Raw genomic sequence first — 12,664 nt, forward strand, 5'->3', positions numbered from 1 at the left:
AGTCGAAAAGGGCAGTTGTTTTGAAGTGCGATGGATGAGCAGCCAGCCCCAGCAGAACAGGAAGCTGTGGCGTGCACTGTTTCTACAAATGCTAGGAACACTGGTGCCCATTGCAGCGCACGTAGCATGGCCGAGCGCTCTATGGCGCTGGTTTAAGGCACCAGTCTCTTCGTAGGCGTCGGTTCGAATCCCAGCGCTGCCAGGGGTTTTGCTGTAGTCGTGTTAACCTGCCGCTTTCTCTTCACGTGTAACCTCCTTGAGCTCACATATGTTTGTTACATGGAGCATTCTAGCTCCGCCTGACAGGTACAGCTATGATACTTTAGTGGTTACGGAAAGCCCAGGTTCGAAACCTGGTCACAGCACGAAAACGTCTCTCGATGCTGTCTCCTTAACTACGACAGCTACAGACAAGTGGCGTCGCTACCATACGGCGGGCACGGCATTTTCTTGTTGTGGATGGCCTAAAGAGACGCTTCCAGTGGGAGAGCAGTGGAAATACATGGCACAGCGATTGCCAAGACACTTACATTTCGGAGTGATCTTTGTACTACAAAGGAAACGTTTCGCCGCTCGTGCTCCAGCGGTAACGTGGCCGAGCGGTCTAAGGCGCTGGTTTTAGGCACCAGTCTCTTCGGAGGCGTGGGTTCGAATCCCACCGTTGCCAATTTTTACGTCTCACTTTTGTGCCGCTGCGGTGTGTTCTCGTGGCGTAGGACGCAGCTCTTGTGACGCGCGTGTTGTGTAGGTAGCGTGGCCGAGCGGTCTAAGGCGCTGGTTTCAGGCACCAGTCTCTTGAGAGGCGTGGGTTCCAACCCCACAGCTGCCAAACGTGTAATGTTTCCTGTGTCGAAGACGGCTGCGCTTATTGCCTGCAAAGAAAACAGCACAACAAGGCGTGAGCTTCTGCTTCGTGAATTGCCGTAGAACAGTGCGTGGTGCAACGACAGGATTTGGAGGCGCCTTTTGCTCTCATCATTGCTGGCGTTCGTCTCCACGAAATGCGTCCGGAGCACGCCGTTCTATAACGCGAGAGAGTGGATTTTTTACAGTTGTCGACAGTTAACCGTGCGTGGTTGCTGCGTTCGCTGGAAGAGCGCTGCCGCCGTTATCCGGTGTGGTCTAGTGGCTAGGATACCTGGCTCTCACCCAGGAGGCCCGGGTTCGATTCCCGGTACCGGAAATGCGCGTTTTTGTTGCTCCTCTTATGCGACTTGTCCCGACTTAGCTCGACTGACGCTACGCTGACGCGTGCAGAAAGCCACGTTAAGTATGATTCGTGGCAACACCTGACGGCGAGAGAGATGCGGCATCTATCCACTTGTTATCCAGCCACATACGGGTACCTGTAGTCAAGAGGCTTGGAGGACTGCAAGATATTGCCACGGAGGTGAATGCAGCTAACCACTGTAGTTAGTGTCCTGACAGCGCAGCAACGTTCATTTGCTCGTATACACGTGATGCGGACCGTGTCTGACACTGCTGTGGCGTACACCTTGGCCTAGGCTTTGCTGTGTATCGCCACTTGCATTCCTGCCAGCTGCTTTCGTGGGTGGCTTCGTGGCCGTGGCCGTGATCGTCTAGTGGTTAGGACATTGCGTTGTGGCCGCAATAACCCAGGTTCGAATCCTGGTCACGGCAATTTTGAAAGTTTTGCCTTACTGCCGTTGCAATAGCGATAGTGCACGAGTACTCGAAATGACAGTGCTCTCTTGATTTTGTCACTCGTGTTCCGCAGGCCGCAGTTTGCACTATCACTTCCTCACCAACACGTAATGTCGCCTCCCAGAGCGCAGACGTCCGCTGCTCTCTGTAGTCGAAAAGGGCAGTTGTTTTGAAGTGCGATGGATGAGCAGCCAGCCCCAGCAGAACAGGAAGCTGTGGCGTGCACTGTTTCTACAAATGCTAGGAACACTGGTGCCCATTGCAGCGCACGTAGCATGGCCGAGCGCTCTATGGCGCTGGTTTAAGGCACCAGTCTCTTCGTAGGCGTCGGTTCGAATCCCAGCGCTGCCAGGGGTTTTGCTGTAGTCGTGTTAACCTGCCGCTTTCTCTTCACGTGTAACCTCCTTGAGCTCACATATGTTTGTTACATGGAGCATTCTAGCTCCGCCTGACAGGTACAGCTATGATACTTTAGTGGTTACGGAAAGCCCAGGTTCGAAACCTGGTCACAGCACGAAAACGTCTCTCGATGCTGTCTCCTTAACTACGACAGCTACAGACAAGTGGCGTCGCTACCATACGGCGGGCACGGCATTTTCTTGTTGTGGATGGCCTAAAGAGACGCTTCCAGTGGGAGAGCAGTGGAAATACATGGCACAGCGATTGCCAAGACACTTACATTTCGGAGTGATCTTTGTACTACAAAGGAAACGTTTCGCCGCTCGTGCTCCAGCGGTAACGTGGCCGAGCGGTCTAAGGCGCTGGTTTTAGGCACCAGTCTCTTCGGAGGCGTGGGTTCGAATCCCACCGTTGCCAATTTTTACGTCTCACTTTTGTGCCGCTGCGGTGTGTTCTCGTGGCGTAGGACGCAGCTCTTGTGACGCGCGTGTTGTGTAGGTAGCGTGGCCGAGCGGTCTAAGGCGCTGGTTTCAGGCACCAGTCTCTTGAGAGGCGTGGGTTCCAACCCCACAGCTGCCAAACGTGTAATGTTTCCTGTGTCGAAGACGGCTGCGCTTATTGCCTGCAAAGAAAACAGCACAACAAGGCGTGAGCTTCTGCTTCGTGAATTGCCGTAGAACAGTGCGTGGTGCAACGACAGGATTTGGAGGCGCCTTTTGCTCTCATCATTGCTGGCGTTCGTCTCCACGAAATGCGTCCGGAGCACGCCGTTCTATAACGCGAGAGAGTGGATTTTTTACAGTTGTCGACAGTTAACCGTGCGTGGTTGCTGCGTTCGCTGGAAAGCTCGACTGACGCTACGCTGACGCGTGCAGAAAGCCACGTTAAGTATGATTCGTGGCAACACCTGACGGCGAGAGAGATGCGGCATCTATCCACTTGTTATCCAGCCACATACGGGTACCTGTAGTCAAGAGGCTTGGAGGACTGCAAGATATTGCCACGGAGGTGAATGCAGCTAACCACTGTAGTTAGTGTCCTGACAGCGCAGCAACGTTCATTTGCTCGTATACACGTGATGCGGACCGTGTCTGACACTGCTGTGGCGTACACCTTGGCCTAGGCTTTGCTGTGTATCGCCACTTGCATTCCTGCCAGCTGCTTTCGTGGGTGGCTTCGTGGCCGTGGCCGTGATCGTCTAGTGGTTAGGACATTGCGTTGTGGCCGCAATAACCCAGGTTCGAATCCTGGTCACGGCAATTTTGAAAGTTTTGCCTTACTGCCGTTGCAATAGCGATAGTGCACGAGTACTCGAAATGACAGTGCTCTCTTGATTTTGTCACTCGTGTTCCGCAGGCCGCAGTTTGCACTATCACTTCCTCACCAACACGTAATGTCGCCTCCCAGAGCGCAGACGTCCGCTGCTCTCTGTAGTCGAAAAGGGCAGTTGTTTTGAAGTGCGATGGATGAGCAGCCAGCCCCAGCAGAACAGGAAGCTGTGGCGTGCACTGTTTCTACAAATGCTAGGAACACTGGTGCCCATTGCAGCGCACGTAGCATGGCCGAGCGCTCTATGGCGCTGGTTTAAGGCACCAGTCTCTTCGTAGGCGTCGGTTCGAATCCCAGCGCTGCCAGGGGTTTTGCTGTAGTCGTGTTAACCTGCCGCTTTCTCTTCACGTGTAACCTCCTTGAGCTCACATATGTTTGTTACATGGAGCATTCTAGCTCCGCCTGACAGGTACAGCTATGATACTTTAGTGGTTACGGAAAGCCCAGGTTCGAAACCTGGTCACAGCACGAAAACGTCTCTCGATGCTGTCTCCTTAACTACGACAGCTACAGACAAGTGGCGTCGCTACCATACGGCGGGCACGGCATTTTCTTGTTGTGGATGGCCTAAAGAGACGCTTCCAGTGGGAGAGCAGTGGAAATACATGGCACAGCGATTGCCAAGACACTTACATTTCGGAGTGATCTTTGTACTACAAAGGAAACGTTTCGCCGCTCGTGCTCCAGCGGTAACGTGGCCGAGCGGTCTAAGGCGCTGGTTTTAGGCACCAGTCTCTTCGGAGGCGTGGGTTCGAATCCCACCGTTGCCAATTTTTACGTCTCACTTTTGTGCCGCTGCGGTGTGTTCTCGTGGCGTAGGACGCAGCTCTTGTGACGCGCGTGTTGTGTAGGTAGCGTGGCCGAGCGGTCTAAGGCGCTGGTTTCAGGCACCAGTCTCTTGAGAGGCGTGGGTTCCAACCCCACAGCTGCCAAACGTGTAATGTTTCCTGTGTCGAAGACGGCTGCGCTTATTGCCTGCAAAGAAAACAGCACAACAAGGCGTGAGCTTCTGCTTCGTGAATTGCCGTAGAACAGTGCGTGGTGCAACGACAGGATTTGGAGGCGCCTTTTGCTCTCATCATTGCTGGCGTTCGTCTCCACGAAATGCGTCCGGAGCACGCCGTTCTATAACGCGAGAGAGTGGATTTTTTACAGTTGTCGACAGTTAACCGTGCGTGGTTGCTGTGTTCGCTGGAAGAGCGCTGCCGCCGTTATCCGGTGTGGTCTAGTGGCTAGGATACCTGGCTCTCACCCAGGAGGCCCGGGTTCGATTCCCGGTACCGGAAATGCGCGTTTTTGTTGCTCCTCTTATGCGACTTGTCCCGACTTAGCTCGACTGACGCTACGCTGACGCGTGCAGAAAGCCACGTTAAGTATGATTCGTGGCAACACCTGACGGCGAGAGAGATGCGGCATCTATCCACTTGTTATCCAGCCACATACGGGTACCTGTAGTCAAGAGGCTTGGAGGACTGCAAGATATTGCCACGGAGGTGAATGCAGCTAACCACTGTAGTTAGTGTCCTGACAGCGCAGCAACGTTCATTTGCTCGTATACACGTGATGCGGACCGTGTCTGACACTGCTGTGGCGTACACCTTGGCCTAGGCTTTGCTGTGTATCGCCACTTGCATTCCTGCCAGCTGCTTTCGTGGGTGGCTTCGTGGCCGTGGCCGTGATCGTCTAGTGGTTAGGACATTGCGTTGTGGCCGCAATAACCCAGGTTCGAATCCTGGTCACGGCAATTTTGAAAGTTTTGCCTTACTGCCGTTGCAATAGCGATAGTGCACGAGTACTCGAAATGACAGTGCTCTCTTGATTTTGTCACTCGTGTTCCGCAGGCCGCAGTTTGCACTATCACTTCCTCACCAACACGTAATGTCGCCTCCCAGAGCGCAGACGTCCGCTGCTCTCTGTAGTCGAAAAGGGCAGTTGTTTTGAAGTGCGATGGATGAGCAGCCAGCCCCAGCAGAACAGGAAGCTGTGGCGTGCACTGTTTCTACAAATGCTAGGAACACTGGTGCCCATTGCAGCGCACGTAGCATGGCCGAGCGCTCTATGGCGCTGGTTTAAGGCACCAGTCTCTTCGTAGGCGTCGGTTCGAATCCCAGCGCTGCCAGGGGTTTTGCTGTAGTCGTGTTAACCTGCCGCTTTCTCTTCACGTGTAACCTCCTTGAGCTCACATATGTTTGTTACATGGAGCATTCTAGCTCCGCCTGACAGGTACAGCTATGATACTTTAGTGGTTACGGAAAGCCCAGGTTCGAAACCTGGTCACAGCACGAAAACGTCTCTCGATGCTGTCTCCTTAACTACGACAGCTACAGACAAGTGGCGTCGCTACCATACGGCGGGCACGGCATTTTCTTGTTGTGGATGGCCTAAAGAGACGCTTCCAGTGGGAGAGCAGTGGAAATACATGGCACAGCGATTGCCAAGACACTTACATTTCGGAGTGATCTTTGTACTACAAAGGAAACGTTTCGCCGCTCGTGCTCCAGCGGTAACGTGGCCGAGCGGTCTAAGGCGCTGGTTTTAGGCACCAGTCTCTTCGGAGGCGTGGGTTCGAATCCCACCGTTGCCAATTTTTACGTCTCACTTTTGTGCCGCTGCGGTGTGTTCTCGTGGCGTAGGACGCAGCTCTTGTGACGCGCGTGTTGTGTAGGTAGCGTGGCCGAGCGGTCTAAGGCGCTGGTTTCAGGCACCAGTCTCTTGAGAGGCGTGGGTTCCAACCCCACAGCTGCCAAACGTGTAATGTTTCCTGTGTCGAAGACGGCTGCGCTTATTGCCTGCAAAGAAAACAGCACAACAAGGCGTGAGCTTCTGCTTCGTGAATTGCCGTAGAACAGTGCGTGGTGCAACGACAGGATTTGGAGGCGCCTTTTGCTCTCATCATTGCTGGCGTTCGTCTCCACGAAATGCGTCCGGAGCACGCCGTTCTATAACGCGAGAGAGTGGATTTTTTACAGTTGTCGACAGTTAACCGTGCGTGGTTGCTGCGTTCGCTGGAAGAGCGCTGCCGCCGTTATCCGGTGTGGTCTAGTGGCTAGGATACCTGGCTCTCACCCAGGAGGCCCGGGTTCGATTCCCGGTACCGGAAATGCGCGTTTTTGTTGCTCCTCTTATGCGACTTGTCCCGACTTAGCTCGACTGACGCTACGCTGACGCGTGCAGAAAGCCACGTTAAGTATGATTCGTGGCAACACCTGACGGCGAGAGAGATGCGGCATCTATCCACTTGTTATCCAGCCACATACGGGTACCTGTAGTCAAGAGGCTTGGAGGACTGCAAGATATTGCCACGGAGGTGAATGCAGCTAACCACTGTAGTTAGTGTCCTGACAGCGCAGCAACGTTCATTTGCTCGTATACACGTGATGCGGACCGTGTCTGACACTGCTGTGGCGTACACCTTGGCCTAGGCTTTGCTGTGTATCGCCACTTGCATTCCTGCCAGCTGCTTTCGTGGGTGGCTTCGTGGCCGTGGCCGTGATCGTCTAGTGGTTAGGACATTGCGTTGTGGCCGCAATAACCCAGGTTCGAATCCTGGTCACGGCAATTTTGAAAGTTTTGCCTTACTGCCGTTGCAATAGCGATAGTGCACGAGTACTCGAAATGACAGTGCTCTCTTGATTTTGTCACTCGTGTTCCGCAGGCCGCAGTTTGCACTATCACTTCCTCACCAACACGTAATGTCGCCTCCCAGAGCGCAGACGTCCGCTGCTCTCTGTAGTCGAAAAGGGCAGTTGTTTTGAAGTGCGATGGATGAGCAGCCAGCCCCAGCAGAACAGGAAGCTGTGGCGTGCACTGTTTCTACAAATGCTAGGAACACTGGTGCCCATTGCAGCGCACGTAGCATGGCCGAGCGCTCTATGGCGCTGGTTTAAGGCACCAGTCTCTTCGTAGGCGTCGGTTCGAATCCCAGCGCTGCCAGGGGTTTTGCTGTAGTCGTGTTAACCTGCCGCTTTCTCTTCACGTGTAACCTCCTTGAGCTCACATATGTTTGTTACATGGAGCATTCTAGCTCCGCCTGACAGGTACAGCTATGATACTTTAGTGGTTACGGAAAGCCCAGGTTCGAAACCTGGTCACAGCACGAAAACGTCTCTCGATGCTGTCTCCTTAACTACGACAGCTACAGACAAGTGGCGTCGCTACCATACGGCGGGCACGGCATTTTCTTGTTGTGGATGGCCTAAAGAGACGCTTCCAGTGGGAGAGCAGTGGAAATACATGGCACAGCGATTGCCAAGACACTTACATTTCGGAGTGATCTTTGTACTACAAAGGAAACGTTTCGCCGCTCGTGCTCCAGCGGTAACGTGGCCGAGCGGTCTAAGGCGCTGGTTTTAGGCACCAGTCTCTTCGGAGGCGTGGGTTCGAATCCCACCGTTGCCAATTTTTACGTCTCACTTTTGTGCCGCTGCGGTGTGTTCTCGTGGCGTAGGACGCAGCTCTTGTGACGCGCGTGTTGTGTAGGTAGCGTGGCCGAGCGGTCTAAGGCGCTGGTTTCAGGCACCAGTCTCTTGAGAGGCGTGGGTTCCAACCCCACAGCTGCCAAACGTGTAATGTTTCCTGTGTCGAAGACGGCTGCGCTTATTGCCTGCAAAGAAAACAGCACAACAAGGCGTGAGCTTCTGCTTCGTGAATTGCCGTAGAACAGTGCGTGGTGCAACGACAGGATTTGGAGGCGCCTTTTGCTCTCATCATTGCTGGCGTTCGTCTCCACGAAATGCGTCCGGAGCACGCCGTTCTATAACGCGAGAGAGTGGATTTTTTACAGTTGTCGACAGTTAACCGTGCGTGGTTGCTGTGTTCGCTGGAAGAGCGCTGCCGCCGTTATCCGGTGTGGTCTAGTGGCTAGGATACCTGGCTCTCACCCAGGAGGCCCGGGTTCGATTCCCGGTACCGGAAATGCGCGTTTTTGTTGCTCCTCTTATGCGACTTGTCCCGACTTAGCTCGACTGACGCTACGCTGACGCGTGCAGAAAGCCACGTTAAGTATGATTCGTGGCAACACCTGACGGCGAGAGAGATGCGGCATCTATCCACTTGTTATCCAGCCACATACGGGTACCTGTAGTCAAGAGGCTTGGAGGACTGCAAGATATTGCCACGGAGGTGAATGCAGCTAACCACTGTAGTTAGTGTCCTGACAGCGCAGCAACGTTCATTTGCTCGTATACACGTGATGCGGACCGTGTCTGACACTGCTGTGGCGTACACCTTGGCCTAGGCTTTGCTGTGTATCGCCACTTGCATTCCTGCCAGCTGCTTTCGTGGGTGGCTTCGTGGCCGTGGCCGTGATCGTCTAGTGGTTAGGACATTGCGTTGTGGCCGCAATAACCCAGGTTCGAATCCTGGTCACGGCAATTTTGAAAGTTTTGCCTTACTGCCGTTGCAATAGCGATAGTGCACGAGTACTCGAAATGACAGTGCTCTCTTGATTTTGTCACTCGTGTTCCGCAGGCCGCAGTTTGCACTATCACTTCCTCACCAACACGTAATGTCGCCTCCCAGAGCGCAGACGTCCGCTGCTCTCTGTAGTCGAAAAGGGCAGTTGTTTTGAAGTGCGATGGATGAGCAGCCAGCCCCAGCAGAACAGGAAGCTGTGGCGTGCACTGTTTCTACAAATGCTAGGAACACTGGTGCCCATTGCAGCGCACGTAGCATGGCCGAGCGCTCTATGGCGCTGGTTTAAGGCACCAGTCTCTTCGTAGGCGTCGGTTCGAATCCCAGCGCTGCCAGGGGTTTTGCTGTAGTCGTGTTAACCTGCCGCTTTCTCTTCACGTGTAACCTCCTTGAGCTCACATATGTTTGTTACATGGAGCATTCTAGCTCCGCCTGACAGGTACAGCTATGATACTTTAGTGGTTACGGAAAGCCCAGGTTCGAAACCTGGTCACAGCACGAAAACGTCTCTCGATGCTGTCTCCTTAACTACGACAGCTACAGACAAGTGGCGTCGCTACCATACGGCGGGCACGGCATTTTCTTGTTGTGGATGGCCTAAAGAGACGCTTCCAGTGGGAGAGCAGTGGAAATACATGGCACAGCGATTGCCAAGACACTTACATTTCGGAGTGATCTTTGTACTACAAAGGAAACGTTTCGCCGCTCGTGCTCCAGCGGTAACGTGGCCGAGCGGTCTAAGGCGCTGGTTTTAGGCACCAGTCTCTTCGGAGGCGTGGGTTCGAATCCCACCGTTGCCAATTTTTACGTCTCACTTTTGTGCCGCTGCGGTGTGTTCTCGTGGCGTAGGACGCAGCTCTTGTGACGCGCGTGTTGTGTAGGTAGCGTGGCCGAGCGGTCTAAGGCGCTGGTTTCAGGCACCAGTCTCTTGAGAGGCGTGGGTTCCAACCCCACAGCTGCCAAACGTGTAATGTTTCCTGTGTCGAAGACGGCTGCGCTTATTGCCTGCAAAGAAAACAGCACAACAAGGCGTGAGCTTCTGCTTCGTGAATTGCCGTAGAACAGTGCGTGGTGCAACGACAGGATTTGGAGGCGCCTTTTGCTCTCATCATTGCTGGCGTTCGTCTCCACGAAATGCGTCCGGAGCACGCCGTTCTATAACGCGAGAGAGTGGATTTTTTACAGTTGTCGACAGTTAACCGTGCGTGGTTGCTGCGTTCGCTGGAAGAGCGCTGCCGCCGTTATCCGGTGTGGTCTAGTGGCTAGGATACCTGGCTCTCACCCAGGAGGCCCGGGTTCGATTCCCGGTACCGGAAATGCGCGTTTTTGTTGCTCCTCTTATGCGACTTGTCCCGACTTAGCTCGACTGACGCTACGCTGACGCGTGCAGAAAGCCACGTTAAGTATGATTCGTGGCAACACCTGACGGCGAGAGAGATGCGGCATCTATCCACTTGTTATCCAGCCACATACGGGTACCTGTAGTCAAGAGGCTTGGAGGACTGCAAGATATTGCCACGGAGGTGAATGCAGCTAACCACTGTAGTTAGTGTCCTGACAGCGCAGCAACGTTCATTTGCTCGTATACACGTGATGCGGACCGTGTCTGACACTGCTGTGGCGTACACCTTGGCCTAGGCTTTGCTGTGTATCGCCACTTGCATTCCTGCCAGCTGCTTTCGTGGGTGGCTTCGTGGCCGTGGCCGTGATCGTCTAGTGGTTAGGACATTGCGTTGTGGCCGCAATAACCCAGGTTCGAATCCTGGTCACGGCAATTTTGAAAGTTTTGCCTTACTGCCGTTGCAATAGCGATAGTGCACGAGTACTCGAAATGACAGTGCTCTCTTGATTTTGTCACTCGTGTTCCGCAGGCCGCAGTTTGCACTATCACTTCCTCACCAACACGTAATGTCGCCTCCCAGAGCGCAGACGTCCGCTGCTCTCTGTAGTCGAAAAGGGCAGTTGTTTTGAAGTGCGATGGATGAGCAGCCAGCCCCAGCAGAACAGGAAGCTGTGGCGTGCACTGTTTCTACAAATGCTAGGAACACTGGTGCCCATTGCAGCGCACGTAGCATGGCCGAGCGCTCTATGGCGCTGGTTTAAGGCACCAGTCTCTTCGTAGGCGTCGGTTCGAATCCCAGCGCTGCCAGGGGTTTTGCTGTAGTCGTGTTAACCTGCCGCTTTCTCTTCACGTGTAACCTCCTTGAGCTCACATATGTTTGTTACATGGAGCATTCTAGCTCCGCCTGACAGGTACAGCTATGATACTTTAGTGGTTACGGAAAGCCCAGGTTCGAAACCTGGTCACAGCACGAAAACGTCTCTCGATGCTGTCTCCTTAACTACGACAGCTACAGACAAGTGGCGTCGCTACCATACGGCGGGCACGGCATTTTCTTGTTGTGGATGGCCTAAAGAGACGCTTCCAGTGGGAGAGCAGTGGAAATACATGGCACAGCGATTGCCAAGACACTTACATTTCGGAGTGATCTTTGTACTACAAAGGAAACGTTTCGCCGCTCGTGCTCCAGCGGTAACGTGGCCGAGCGGTCTAAGGCGCTGGTTTTAGGCACCAGTCTCTTCGGAGGCGTGGGTTCGAATCCCACCGTTGCCAATTTTTACGTCTCACTTTTGTGCCGCTGCGGTGTGTTCTCGTGGCGTAGGACGCAGCTCTTGTGACGCGCGTGTTGTGTAGGTAGCGTGGCCGAGCGGTCTAAGGCGCTGGTTTCAGGCACCAGTCTCTTGAGAGGCGTGGGTTCCAACCCCACAGCTGCCAAACGTGTAATGTTTCCTGTGTCGAAGACGGCTGCGCTTATTGCCTGCAAAGAAAACAGCACAACAAGGCGTGAGCTTCTGCTTCGTGAATTGCCGTAGAACAGTGCGTGGTGCAACGACAGGATTTGGAGGCGCCTTTTGCTCTCATCATTGCTGGCGTTCGTCTCCACGAAATGCGTCCGGAGCACGCCGTTCTATAACGCGAGAGAGTGGATTTTTTACAGTTGTCGACAGTTAACCGTGCGTGGTTGCTGCGTTCGCTGGAAGAGCGCTGCCGCCGTTATCCGGTGTGGTCTAGTGGCTAGGATACCTGGCTCTCACCCAGGAGGCCCGGGTTCGATTCCCGGTACCGGAAATGCGCGTTTTTGTTGCTCCTCTTATGCGACTTGTCCCGACTTAGCTCGACTGACGCTACGCTGACGCGTGCAGAAAGCCACGTTAAGTATGATTCGTGGCAACACCTGACGGCGAGAGAGATGCGGCATCTATCCACTTGTTATCCAGCCACATACGGGTACCTGTAGTCAAGAGGCTTGGAGGACTGCAAGATATTGCCACGGAGGTGAATGCAGCTAACCACTGTAGTTAGTGTCCTGACAGCGCAGCAACGTTCATTTGCTCGTATACACGTGATGCGGACCGTGTCTGACACTGCTGTGGCGTACACCTTGGCCTAGGCTTTGCTGTGTATCGCCACTTGCATTCCTGCCAGCTGCTTTCGTGGGTGGCTTCGTGGCCGTGGCCGTGATCGTCTAGTGGTTAGGACATTGCGTTGTGGCCGCAATAACCCAGGTTCGAATCCTGGTCACGGCAATTTTGAAAGTTTTGCCTTACTGCCGTTGCAATAGCGATAGTGCACGAGTACTCGAAATGACAGTGCTCTCTTGATTTTGTCACTCGTGTTCCGCAGGCCGCAGTTTGCACTATCACTTCCTCACCAACACGTAATGTCGCCTCCCAGAGCGCAGACGTCCGCTGCTCTCTGTAGTCGAAAAGGGCAGTTGTTTTGAAGTGCGATGGATGAGCAGCCAGCCCCAGCAGAACAGGAAGTTCGTCGCGCTTCAGCTGTGCTACCGTGTGGACG

At 54.0% G+C, this 12,664-nt stretch overlaps 27 non-coding genes across 27 annotated transcripts; all 27 read left to right on the forward strand.

The window, feature by feature from the left end:
• Positions 1 to 585: 585 nt before the first annotated feature.
• Positions 586 to 667, forward strand: Trnal-uag (transfer RNA leucine (anticodon UAG)). The gene has a single exon. It is a non-coding gene; the product is annotated as a tRNA-Leu (tRNA).
• Positions 668 to 747: 80 nt separating this feature from the next.
• Trnal-cag (transfer RNA leucine (anticodon CAG)) lies at positions 748 to 829 on the forward strand. The gene has a single exon. It is a non-coding gene; the product is annotated as a tRNA-Leu (tRNA).
• A 282-nt stretch (positions 830 to 1,111) lies between these two features.
• Trnae-cuc (transfer RNA glutamic acid (anticodon CUC)) lies at positions 1,112 to 1,183 on the forward strand. The gene has a single exon. It is a non-coding gene; the product is annotated as a tRNA-Glu (tRNA).
• A 386-nt stretch (positions 1,184 to 1,569) lies between these two features.
• Positions 1,570 to 1,641, forward strand: Trnah-gug (transfer RNA histidin (anticodon GUG)). The gene has a single exon. It is a non-coding gene; the product is annotated as a tRNA-His (tRNA).
• A 758-nt stretch (positions 1,642 to 2,399) lies between these two features.
• Trnal-uag (transfer RNA leucine (anticodon UAG)) lies at positions 2,400 to 2,481 on the forward strand. Its single transcript has one exon. It is a non-coding gene; the product is annotated as a tRNA-Leu (tRNA).
• Positions 2,482 to 2,561: 80 nt separating this feature from the next.
• Trnal-cag (transfer RNA leucine (anticodon CAG)) lies at positions 2,562 to 2,643 on the forward strand. Its single transcript has one exon. It is a non-coding gene; the product is annotated as a tRNA-Leu (tRNA).
• Positions 2,644 to 3,251: 608 nt separating this feature from the next.
• Positions 3,252 to 3,323, forward strand: Trnah-gug (transfer RNA histidin (anticodon GUG)). Its single transcript has one exon. It is a non-coding gene; the product is annotated as a tRNA-His (tRNA).
• A 758-nt stretch (positions 3,324 to 4,081) lies between these two features.
• On the forward strand, positions 4,082 to 4,163 carry Trnal-uag (transfer RNA leucine (anticodon UAG)). The gene has a single exon. It is a non-coding gene; the product is annotated as a tRNA-Leu (tRNA).
• An 80-nt stretch (positions 4,164 to 4,243) lies between these two features.
• On the forward strand, positions 4,244 to 4,325 carry Trnal-cag (transfer RNA leucine (anticodon CAG)). Its single transcript has one exon. It is a non-coding gene; the product is annotated as a tRNA-Leu (tRNA).
• Positions 4,326 to 4,607: 282 nt separating this feature from the next.
• Trnae-cuc (transfer RNA glutamic acid (anticodon CUC)) lies at positions 4,608 to 4,679 on the forward strand. The gene has a single exon. It is a non-coding gene; the product is annotated as a tRNA-Glu (tRNA).
• Positions 4,680 to 5,065: 386 nt separating this feature from the next.
• On the forward strand, positions 5,066 to 5,137 carry Trnah-gug (transfer RNA histidin (anticodon GUG)). Its single transcript has one exon. It is a non-coding gene; the product is annotated as a tRNA-His (tRNA).
• Positions 5,138 to 5,895: 758 nt separating this feature from the next.
• Positions 5,896 to 5,977, forward strand: Trnal-uag (transfer RNA leucine (anticodon UAG)). The gene has a single exon. It is a non-coding gene; the product is annotated as a tRNA-Leu (tRNA).
• An 80-nt stretch (positions 5,978 to 6,057) lies between these two features.
• Positions 6,058 to 6,139, forward strand: Trnal-cag (transfer RNA leucine (anticodon CAG)). The gene has a single exon. It is a non-coding gene; the product is annotated as a tRNA-Leu (tRNA).
• Positions 6,140 to 6,421: 282 nt separating this feature from the next.
• Positions 6,422 to 6,493, forward strand: Trnae-cuc (transfer RNA glutamic acid (anticodon CUC)). Its single transcript has one exon. It is a non-coding gene; the product is annotated as a tRNA-Glu (tRNA).
• A 386-nt stretch (positions 6,494 to 6,879) lies between these two features.
• Positions 6,880 to 6,951, forward strand: Trnah-gug (transfer RNA histidin (anticodon GUG)). Its single transcript has one exon. It is a non-coding gene; the product is annotated as a tRNA-His (tRNA).
• A 758-nt stretch (positions 6,952 to 7,709) lies between these two features.
• On the forward strand, positions 7,710 to 7,791 carry Trnal-uag (transfer RNA leucine (anticodon UAG)). The gene has a single exon. It is a non-coding gene; the product is annotated as a tRNA-Leu (tRNA).
• Positions 7,792 to 7,871: 80 nt separating this feature from the next.
• Trnal-cag (transfer RNA leucine (anticodon CAG)) lies at positions 7,872 to 7,953 on the forward strand. The gene has a single exon. It is a non-coding gene; the product is annotated as a tRNA-Leu (tRNA).
• Positions 7,954 to 8,235: 282 nt separating this feature from the next.
• Trnae-cuc (transfer RNA glutamic acid (anticodon CUC)) lies at positions 8,236 to 8,307 on the forward strand. The gene has a single exon. It is a non-coding gene; the product is annotated as a tRNA-Glu (tRNA).
• A 386-nt stretch (positions 8,308 to 8,693) lies between these two features.
• On the forward strand, positions 8,694 to 8,765 carry Trnah-gug (transfer RNA histidin (anticodon GUG)). Its single transcript has one exon. It is a non-coding gene; the product is annotated as a tRNA-His (tRNA).
• A 758-nt stretch (positions 8,766 to 9,523) lies between these two features.
• Trnal-uag (transfer RNA leucine (anticodon UAG)) lies at positions 9,524 to 9,605 on the forward strand. Its single transcript has one exon. It is a non-coding gene; the product is annotated as a tRNA-Leu (tRNA).
• Positions 9,606 to 9,685: 80 nt separating this feature from the next.
• Trnal-cag (transfer RNA leucine (anticodon CAG)) lies at positions 9,686 to 9,767 on the forward strand. Its single transcript has one exon. It is a non-coding gene; the product is annotated as a tRNA-Leu (tRNA).
• Positions 9,768 to 10,049: 282 nt separating this feature from the next.
• Positions 10,050 to 10,121, forward strand: Trnae-cuc (transfer RNA glutamic acid (anticodon CUC)). Its single transcript has one exon. It is a non-coding gene; the product is annotated as a tRNA-Glu (tRNA).
• Positions 10,122 to 10,507: 386 nt separating this feature from the next.
• Trnah-gug (transfer RNA histidin (anticodon GUG)) lies at positions 10,508 to 10,579 on the forward strand. The gene has a single exon. It is a non-coding gene; the product is annotated as a tRNA-His (tRNA).
• Positions 10,580 to 11,337: 758 nt separating this feature from the next.
• On the forward strand, positions 11,338 to 11,419 carry Trnal-uag (transfer RNA leucine (anticodon UAG)). Its single transcript has one exon. It is a non-coding gene; the product is annotated as a tRNA-Leu (tRNA).
• An 80-nt stretch (positions 11,420 to 11,499) lies between these two features.
• On the forward strand, positions 11,500 to 11,581 carry Trnal-cag (transfer RNA leucine (anticodon CAG)). The gene has a single exon. It is a non-coding gene; the product is annotated as a tRNA-Leu (tRNA).
• A 282-nt stretch (positions 11,582 to 11,863) lies between these two features.
• Trnae-cuc (transfer RNA glutamic acid (anticodon CUC)) lies at positions 11,864 to 11,935 on the forward strand. Its single transcript has one exon. It is a non-coding gene; the product is annotated as a tRNA-Glu (tRNA).
• A 386-nt stretch (positions 11,936 to 12,321) lies between these two features.
• On the forward strand, positions 12,322 to 12,393 carry Trnah-gug (transfer RNA histidin (anticodon GUG)). The gene has a single exon. It is a non-coding gene; the product is annotated as a tRNA-His (tRNA).
• The last annotated feature ends 271 nt before the right edge of the window (positions 12,394 to 12,664 follow it).

This window comes from Schistocerca nitens, chromosome 1 (genome assembly GCF_023898315.1).
Source record: "Schistocerca nitens isolate TAMUIC-IGC-003100 chromosome 1, iqSchNite1.1, whole genome shotgun sequence".
NCBI classification, from domain to species: Eukaryota; Metazoa; Arthropoda; class Insecta; order Orthoptera; family Acrididae; genus Schistocerca; species Schistocerca nitens.